We start from the raw sequence: 11,049 nt of genomic DNA, 5'->3' as shown, positions 1-11,049 counted from the left end.
CTAAGAGCTGAAAAGAAAGTAGAGTAACCAAGTTAAGATCTATTTTCTGGTTGAGATCAAAAAGTTGAGGAGATATGAAGTACCACCTCTCTTGCGGCGCCGTGTAGGCATCGGGGGTGCGATGGCTGTCGGTGGCGTTGAAGCAGATCTGCGACGGTGGACGGGTGCATCGGGGGATAAGTCCCGTTGCGGTGGAAGAGAAGGTCGTGTGAGCGGCCCCGGCAAAGAGGACGACGGCGCCGATGAAGCGAGAGGACGCGATGCAAGGCTATTGGTCCGTCACCGTGGATGAGAAACGTCCATCTCTAGCAGTGGACGACGCGGTCTTGGTAGGCGCTCCGGCATGGTGGAGGACGGTGGCGATGGATATGGTGGAGGACGACGGCGATGGATGGGGTGGCGGACGGAGGCTGGTGTGGGGATGGGGTGTTCTAGCGCGGACGGTGTATGAATGGGAAAATGGAGGGAGAGGTACGGGGAACCATGTTTTTGGGACGCGCCTGTCTGAAATATGGGAAAGTTACGAACTTAGCCCCCGTTTAAAATTTGGACGTCTCATCGGTTGGGGATAGGACGGTAATCTCGCATCTCGCCAATATTTTCCCAGAGCGATTTCGGGCGAGGAGAGGGTGGTTGGCGCCCATGGTTGGCGCCCATGGTGTATGAACGGGGCTGACAGGTAGGGCGTTTGTGTCACGTCTGAGTGAAGTTACAAACCTGCCCCTATTGAAAATATTTGCCTACATCGATTTCGGCCGAGTCGAGTTTGTTTTGCCGCCCACCGTGTATGAATGGGGAATGGAGGGAGAAACATAGGTCTTTCGGACGAGCTTGAATCAAATGAGTTTTGCCGCCCATGTTTGACGCCCACCGTGTCGGAATGGGCTCAGAGGCGGTCGTGTCACGTCTAATTGAAGTTACTAACCTACCCCTATTTAGAGCAGTGGAAATCGGGCCGATGGATTGTCCGTGTAATGGGTAGACAGTAATTTCCATCTCCCAAACACTTGGCTTCGGGCAGCCGACGTGGGAGTGGACATTTTGCTGCTTCTTTCGAATTTTGGGACAATAAGCATCCACGTTTACCCTGGCAACTAAATTCGAAACCATTTTGTATTCCTATATGAATCTTTATAAATCATTCTATGTGCTTTTATATATCTTCAAAAGGACGACAAAGATGTATTCCACTGTCATATATGAATATGGTTTACAAATGCCGATACTCAAATTCAAAAACTAGAATCCAATTTAAGGTGAATTCGAATATTTGGAACACTTCATGTCCAACTCAAATGTCACACGCAGCATAATGTGTACTCCCATTTAGATATGTACACAAGCGATGTATCAAGATTCAAATACCGAGTCAATCAACCAAGAATGTACAGAACTAACAGACATATAAACACTTATAGAGTATATGGATCAGTAATATCAACTAACATACATAAGCCAGGCCGCTGTACTTTTTTTGGCTACAACAGCATCCCTTTTTTAGCCAGCATCTTGGCCCTTTCCGATGCGTGCCACTTATGGTCCATCTATACTACTACTATTGCTGAATGCACATTCAGCCCGATTGGCATATTTGTAGGTCTGGCACAGCAATCCAAATGAAATGTCTCCGAGTCTTATCAATTAATACAGACTTGTGCTCAAATAAAATTACAAACCAAAAAACAAAAAAAACAATTATTACATGATCTCTAAAACAAATGGTTTGATTGATTACATGAACAGACAACACAAAGGTTATTCAACTATGGAAAGAACATTGCACCTATGATTTACCAAGTAGGAATTTAATTTCCTTTTTTCCTTCAGGACCTTAACAATCTGGTCAGTCTCAGCTTGCTTCATTTTGAAATCCACCAAATATTTAATGGTTGTCTTGAGTACTGCTTGTGATTGTGCTGTTTGCTTCCTCAACATGTCAACTTCATCTCTAAGTGCAGAAGCAGAATCTCTTTCTACCACTAGTTTAGCCTCTAGAGCATCAGCAGTTGGCAATTTATAATGCACGATTGGGCCGGTGCCACTGCTATGGGATGATGCAACATCCATGGGGACCTCGCTCTTTGATCTTGGGCTAACCTGTTTTGCCATTAAAGTTCTGATTGGATTCAGAAAAGTTGAAGTTAGCAAAACATCTCAACTGGGAGTTATAACAGCAAACCAGTTAAACATACAAGGAATTAAAGAGTTTCAATTGGATGCTGAAAAGTAGTTATTAACATCATTGTAACCCGTTGTTGCAGCAGCAAAGCAGTTAAACAAACAAGTAGATATTTAAGCTATGGCAAACAGGTAATTCTTAACACTAAGTATCAAACACATAGATAGGCGCAGTCTACAATATGATTAATAGGTTGTGCCATTATGTAATCAGTAGCAAACTAAATTAAGCCAAGCAACGTAATTGAACAATTTTGCAATAAGTGGCTAACTAAAATTCCGAGAAGCAGGTAACTGAACTTACGCTAGTTCTTTGTACAGGCACACTGCAACTTCTTTTTCGCTTACAAGGTTGTACGAAGGAGTCCATGGCATCAATTGCTTGGATACGCAGTCCCAATACTTCTTTCTTCCCACACTGCATGGGTAAGTCGAATGGTTAATCTGGTAAGATGGTGCATCCTTGATATGTTATATGAGGACGTGTAGTCAGACTAGTTGTAGCCAAACACATCACACTGGCTTTTACTGTATATTTCATGCGATTCTTTTGGCATATCGAGATCTAAGCAATCTACAATAGGATGAAAAGACTGGCATCCTTCACATTATTGGCGAACTCAGTTCATAGAAACAAGCAATTCAACCATTCTGTGGGTAAATCAAAAGCGCCACTGGAATATTTTTCACTATCCAATCATACACGCAAAAAGGGGCGACGCCACCATAGGGGCTGGTATGGGCGGCCGCCTCAGGTGGCTGGAAAGTGTGCACCTAGTTTGAGTCGTCCAGGTTGGCCCATGCTAGTTTTGTTCGTCCCAACGCACGAGCAGGCAATGTAAAAAATGAAGAAAAATGTTTCAATTTGGATGGGCCAATAACATAAGTGCAAGGCAGGCCCTATAGCAGGCTCGCGGCCCAAACGAGCGCCTCCCAAATCGATCGACAGCAGGAAAAATCCCAATTCATTCACTCCAGCCTCCAGTCTGGTTCGCTCCTAACCTAGCCGCCGCTGGACAGACCGACACAGCACTTCCTCGCGCCCTCGTTGGAGGGCGGTCGCCGTGCTTCAAGCGAACGGAAGGACAAGAAGATGAAGATCCAACCCTGGGTGTAGCCTGCATGGGAGGCAGCGGCGGCAGCACGGGCATGGCATCGAGCTTGCGCAAACGGACAGTCGTAGCTTGCAAGAGTAGCATGCGCAACGAGCAGGTACATCACATCGCTGATTATATCTAATTCAACTCTTCAATTTCTGGCCAATAGTTAAACCTGACGGTGTTGTAAAACTGCTTGTATGTAGGGAATCTATGAGAAAATGAAACCAATTTCTACTTATTTTATAACTCCCCCAATCAATACTGAACTGACTGAATCTGATGTATCTAATCAAGTTTCCGGTGTAAACATACAAGCTCATGTTGTTCTTGAGCCTGAAGTGTCTAATGAACAGACTGCTAATGAAGGATTTGATGCAAACATTTTACATGCTCCTGGTGATGAACATATAGTGTCTAATGAGGGATCTAATGCAAGCATTTTGCAAGCTCATTGAAGGATTTAGTGTCTAATGATGATCTACTATGTTGAGAGAGACAAATATTTGCAGGCATTGATGACAAGCAAATTATAGTGCATTTTCATAGCTTGAGGAAACGTCGAGGCCATCTACCAGAAAGTCCCCGTATCATGACAACATAGCATAAATACTTTTCTAATCTGTTTTTTGAAACTATTGGCATACTTGTGCAGGATAGATATATTGATATGCAGTTTGCGCACTAGTTATACGTGCAATTACACTTCGATATTTTCAGCCAGAGAACGAATAATTCAAGCAGGTACAGACCATGTTTGTAGTCCTTGTACACCATGTTGCATTTTGTGTTTTTTGGTGCTTGCATCATTTAGTGTTTATAATCTGAACTACTTTGGATCATTAGCTGGTTTGCAAAGTGCATGTAGCTTCACATTTCTCAAGTTATGTTGATTTCCGGAGTGCAAGTGCCTTCGTATTTTTTAAGTTAAATGTTCGCCCCTGGTAACTTGAATTCGTGGATCAGCCACTGCACACAAATCATACACGAATGCCAGTACGAATTAAATGAAATGCAGGGACTTACGCTAGCTCGTTGTACAGGCTCATTGCAGCTCTGCTTGCGCTTGGGATGTTCCATGTACAAGTCCATGTTACCACTTGCTTGGATGTGCAGGCCTTGTGCTCCTTGCATCCCCCTCAGCGTTTTTGACACGGCGAATGGTTGATCAAATAAGAGGAATCGGCCTTGATGTTGTACCGGAGGACAGATACTTACAAGGTTATACGGGTGTGCAGGATGTGTACCAGATCCCGTAGCGCCGTCATGCTTCTCTAAAAAATGGATTTGCCTGTTTTAGATGATATCTCCAGAAGAAATAAGAGTTAAAGTCAGAGTTGCATAGGCGTGTAAGCTAAGAGAGCAGTGAAAGGATATCCAAACATCGTCGGAACAGTGCACAAGGGAGTGATGTGTGGATACCTAGTTCGGGCCGGCGTTTGGGCATGCTCGCCTAGTTAGAGTGCGGGTAACTTCAGAGCCGTTGAGGGTGATGCGCTGGCATTGGCTGGCCGCGCACGGATGCAGATCTTGAGTGGCAGCGGAGCGCTACGATGCGGTGGACGAGACCGTTGGTGAAGGCCCAACGGCCTCGGGGGGCGGAGGTGCGACGATGTGCTCGGTGAAGTAGCCCCGGTGAGCTGGGAGACGGCGTCGGTGAAGCGCACCTGATGCGGTGGAACTCGGTGTCTGTGAGGTACGTCGGTTGCGGCGGCCGACGTTGTCGGTGGACCACCCGGTGCGGTGGACGAGGGCGTAGATGAGGTAGCTCCGGTGCGGTGGTGAAGCGCGACCGTCGTCGTCGTCCGGCACAGAGGTGGGGAACGGTGGGGAAAGAGACGAGATGAGGGGCGATTCGAGGGTTGGCGGTGAATTAGGGATTTGAGCAATCTGGGCGCGGAAGGGGATGGTGGAGAAGAGAGATTTTGCAGGGCTGGAATATGGGCCGCCATATATTTCAATGCGAAACGTGGAAGCGCGAACTTATATTGTTGTCGTCCTTTTTTTTGGGGGGAGGGGGGTGGGTGGCTGGGTGCTACGCGTCCGTCTGACACACGCGACCACCCCGACAGGACTATGCTTTGGTGCCTTAAGGCACCTGCCTTTGTGTCCATGACATGTGGGCCCAACAGGTGGCTGGCCCACATGTCAGTGACCCAAAGGCAGTTTCCTTTAAGGCACCAAAGCAGCGTCCACAATGACACGACCCTGGTCTGCCTGGTGCGCCTACATTTGAGAAAGCAAACGAATCTTCTTTCATTTGCAAACGAATCTGTATGTATTACCATGCCCGTGTTTTCCTTGCAATAATTAGTCATTCGAAACGAGATACTCCATCCGTTCACTTTTGTAAGTCGTTTCAGACAACTTAAAATGAACTGTTTTGCACATTGTCTGAAATGTCTTCAAGGTCTTATAAAAGTGAACAGAGGGAGTACTATAAATTAATTAATGAGGAGTTATTTGGAAAAAAAATCGAAACGGTACCCACGCTAATGTGGATTAGAGTGTGTGTCACATAATTAGTTATTTGAATTAGAGTGTGTGTCACGTAGTTAGTTATTTGAATTAGAGTGTGTGTCACGTAGCGATCTCCAATTCTAACGTGGATTTTGCATTTCACTGTATCCACGCTACTTTTTTAATACAAATTCATATGTATATGATGAACACCATGGTAGTGAGAAAACTTTTGGATGGATTCAAACATATGACCTACAAAATAGCACAACAAACTGAGTCAATGTCAACTTTTCGAAACTTAGTATGGCACGAATTCGAAATAATTACCCGTATGCCCGGTCCTCGGTTCAAATCTTACAATGTACACCGAATTGAAACATCGATATTAAGTCTCGTACTATGTACATTCAAATGTTGTTTTTAGCCCCCCCCCGCCCCCCCGCCCGCACAAACGGTACATACTTCCTGATCGATCAATCTTCCTCTCCTAACCACCTTAGGAAGCTGTCGGTTTCCAACACACGTTCATTCTTTCTCTCCATGTTTCGATCTCTAAGTCTCTCAACTACACAACCCCTTTTTCCACTCTGTTACCAAATGTATTTACCTCACACACCCGCCATTGCACCCCATGCCGAGCTCTCTCTCTCTCCCCCCTCTCCCTCTCACCCTCTCGCACTAAATAGATGCAGTGCCTATCTAGCCCCCCAACCTCTCGTGCGCACGCACGCACGTTGTATATCTAGGTCACTCCCTCGAGACTATCTCACTCTTTCTTCCGCACGGCGGGCCACACTCGCTCAATCTCGCTCTCTTTATCTGAGTCTCGTTTAACCTCGTTTTCTTTCACACACAAATGATATATCTCCCTGTTCGGGCCTCGATCGACACACTCTATACTCTCTCATGCAGATTGTCTATCTAGGTCAGTCCATCCAAGCCGCCGCCACTCTTTCGACCTCATGGTGGGCCACGCTCACTCACTCAATCTCTCTCTCTCTCTCTCTCTCTCTCTCTCTCTCTCTCTCTCTCCGTATGTCTCGATTGACCTCGCTCTTTCTCGGACAAAAACGATATATCACCATGTTTGAGCCCAATTTGACCTATTCACATTGTATACTCTCTCACGCACATCGTCTATCTAGGTCACTCTCTCCAACCCGTCTCACTCTTTCGATCGCACGGCGACCCTATGTGATCTGTTGACCTTGCTTTCTCCCACGCACAAAATATATCTACACGTCTGTGACTGGATCATCTCTCAAGCCCTATCTTACAGCCCTCACCCTTGCCAAAAAGCTCAATCGGACAATATCTCTCCAGAGTATATATATTTGTTCAATGAAGGTCGGACCACACTCACTTTGTCTCTCTATCTATATGTCTCTCGATTGACCTCGCTTTCCCACACCGTATCTTCCACGCGTTGAAGCTACTACCTCTCCATCCCTCGCAAAGCCGGAGCTATTTACATTGCGAGGGGCACTCCAACCTTGGATTAATTTGTGCAGGCATTTATTCCGGTCGGTTTAGATTATATTTTCGTAGCATTCGGCCCACAACTACTCCAAACACCGTTGCAACCCACGCAACTCCCCTAGTTGATTTCCCTCTGGCTCGGTCATCGCTCTCTCGCACGTTCTTTCTCGCCTTCAACGTCTCACCATGGTATTATTGAAAAACTATGTTGTTCTCTTTAATTATTATAAATAAGCTACAAAACTACACACCGATAGTCCACTTGGAATGGAACAAATTTCGACCCACAAATTAAAGTGCTACAAACTACACACCGAGGGGCCCACATGTCATGAAACAAATTTGGACCCATATACAAATTAAAAAATAAAGGACGAGGATCGAACATGCGACCGGGCCTTCAAGCCGCATGTCAATAGACAACATACGTAGAATAGCAATGTTTGTTGTACCCCCTTTGTTCATATAATGTTTTTATATTACCACAGCCTAATTAATGGATAACATATAATATTATTGTTAGTACTACTCGCCTTCACTTACTAGTGGGTTCCATGTGTGCTTTCTCTCTCTCCTCCCCTTCTGCGTTTAGACGCACGGGCAAACAGGAAGAACTCGCGGGCGATGTTGCCGTTGACCATATCTGGACGCGTTCAAAAGTCACGGCACCAGTTTCACGTACTAGCAGCACTAGTCAGTATGTACGTTCAATGCACATTAATTTGGAAGTATATTAAGTGCATGCGGATATTAACTACTAGGATATTATTTGCGTGTTGTCATGTGATTAGCACTATTTTTGGCATGAAATTAACTGCACGCTAAACGTGTTGAGCGCTCAACATTGAAGCAGTCTAGGTCGTTGGATGACAAGGAATACATGTGGCTTGATAACATTTTATATTTAATTTGATATAGCTCTAGCAGAACATTCAATCGATCAAACCATACATTTCGTTCAGTCTGACTTCGACTTTAAATTATACGACGATCGATATAAAATAAGCGGAAATGATAAACGTTCGGTTTTTAAGCATGGCAATCCGAACATTTTTCATGGCAAATTTAGATTACACGGCGGCGGCGGGGGCGTCTCGCGGTGGGAAGCGGCTCCTCTGCCGTGCTCTGTGTGTCGTCGGGCCACCGACCGACGGCGACGGCGGTGTCTTGCGCCATTGTTGGCGTACTCCTGGACGTTGGCCTAACTTCAAGGAAGGCCAAAATGTTCTGGACTTCGGATTGAGTCAACTGGCGGGAGGAGGCGACTGGCGTTGGTGCAAGGAAGCGGTCGACGGCGGCCATCCATGCCGCTGAGGGGGGCACTAGCACCCGCGCGGGGACAGACGCTGTCAACGGCGCGGCGGAGACATTCGTGTGCACGGGCGCCGGCACGGGCGCGCACGTCCGTGCACGCGCAGGCGCATGCGCTGGCAGGTGCACGGGCACCGGCACGGGCATGCGCGTCAGTGCACGCGCAGGCACATGCGCTGGCAGGTGCACGGGCGCGTGAACGTCGGCGGGGACCTCGTGGAGCCCTGTGGGATCAAGCTCGGCGACAATGTGCGGCTCCCAGCCCATCAATGCCACGGGGATGGGCGCTGGCGCAGTCGGGCGACGGGAGCCGGAACGGGAGCGGGGACAGGCGCGACGTCTTCCCGCAAGGCCAGTTCAAGCTCGTCCCAAAGCGCCTTACATTCTTGAGACTCCGGCTGGGTGTCTTCCTCAGGAAACTGGAACACTAAGGGCAGACCATCGTGATGCGGCATGGCGTACGTTTAGGTCAGGCTAGTTGGAGGTAGACTACAGGAGAATTGGAGAGGAAGAGAGAGGATTGTAGCGATGCCGGGTAGTGCGGGGTTGATTTTAAACTGCGGCGCCGGCGACATTAAAAGTGGGAGCAGTGACGACGGTGGGCGGCGGAGCCTGGTCAAAGGGCTCGCCTCCCGGTGAGCCTACACAGCGGTCTGCTCGCACGCCTCCCTGACAGCCGGCGCAGCGGTCTGCTCGCACGCCTCCCGTCGACTCACACGCTTGCTCGGACGGCACCTGCCGATGAGAAGCAGGTACTCGTGGCGGCACGTAAACGCCCACGGTTTCAATAGTGAAAGCGTTCGCCTTAACGTGACAGGTCTTTGTTCCAAAATACCTTGGCTCTTCATTTGTGCAACTTGTCATAAGCAGCTTGTCTCAAATTGAAGAAAAAACTTACGAAGTAATATTTGTGCCATATCACGTGACCATGCTTAGTTTCAAGAATTTATGCTCACTTTTGGATTTTCTGAAATTTAAGATCCAGGATTTGAAACAATATCATAACCTGCATCATGCAATAAATTTTCAAGCCGTACATCTGTCCTGTTGTATTTCTTAAGAAAGGATTTGGTCAAACATTTTGCTTAGTTAGACTTCAGACAAGTTATATATGCAGAGTAAAAGGATAATCCCTCCGTACCAGTGCATTGCCTGATATATTAACTCAAGTACTAGGCACGAACAAATGGGCTCAATTCTGTGCTCATCCTGGTGTAGTAGTAGTAGTACTAGGCAATGCAGTTGACGGGTGACCTTGACGAGCGGCGACCGAGGGAATTGAACCGTGCTCAGCACGGTAGGTAACGTTGTCTAGTTACTAAAGCATCCTTCCGTTGACCATCGGTAGTCATTATGGACCGGGGACATGAGGGGAATTTCCTAGGGCTGGAATTCTGGCCGCCAGATATTTCGACTTGAAACGCTGAGGCTCGACTGGTTGGGGTTGCCTAATGTGCGTACCACGCACGCCACCGAAGGACACGAACCTGGTTTTTTTTAGGATCAACACGAGCCAAGGTCTGGCTGGTACGCCGTTGGGTCCTACCATTCGATAATATGAAAGGAACCTTTTAAATTGCCGAACGAATCTATGTGTATTACAATACCCGTATTTTTCTTGCAAATACTAATCTCAATGTGGTAATTGATTTATGACGAGTTGTTGAATTAGAGTGAGTTTGTGATATAGTGATCTCAACGTGGATTTCACATTTCATGGTATCCCTAGTAAGTTTTCCAATGCAAATTCAAATTTAAAAGATGAACAATATGGAGGTGAGAAAACTTTGTATGTATCAAGCATATGAGCGCACACACACACACACAGACACACACGCACGAACACAACAACAATCCAATAAGTATAGTGCATCTATTTTTCCAAACCATGCATGTATGACACGAATTCAAAAATACTCCTTCTATTCCTAAATATTAGTCTTTTAGAGAGTTCAACAAGTGACTACATACGGAGCAAAATGAGTGAATCTATACTCTAAAATATGTCTATATACATCCGTATGTGCCAGTCCATTTGAAGCCTCTAAAAAGACTAATATTTAGGAACGAAGGGAGTAAAATGTAAGACATCCATGGTCCTCAGTTCAATATTTGAAATGAACATGAAACTGAAACATGAATATCAAGTCTAGTACTACAGTACATGCAAATGTTGTGTTTAGGCAGAGCTATGATTGTCGGGGGTCAACCCCTCGACCTTAGATAAAATTGTGGAGCTCTGTTTAGGGTTGTTTAGATTATATTTGTCCCCACCCTCCCAATCACCGATTGGTTGTGCACCCCCCACCCCTCCTCCCCGGGAGAATATCATGTGCCCCCATACCTTAGATGCTATATGCCGATACGAGTTGCTTGGAGCTTGTAGATCTGAGATATAGCAGCTCACATGATCTGTCTTAATATTTTTGCAGGAAACCTTGATGAGTTTGAGAATTGCACACAATTTGTACAAAAACTACTTAGATGCCCTTTGATCCCATATCCAACAACCTCGAAGCTC

This window comes from Aegilops tauschii, chromosome 7 (genome assembly GCF_002575655.3).
Source record: "Aegilops tauschii subsp. strangulata cultivar AL8/78 chromosome 7, Aet v6.0, whole genome shotgun sequence".
Taxonomy (NCBI): Eukaryota; Viridiplantae; Streptophyta; class Magnoliopsida; order Poales; family Poaceae; genus Aegilops; species Aegilops tauschii.
Note: the sequence above shows the minus strand (reverse complement) of the source record.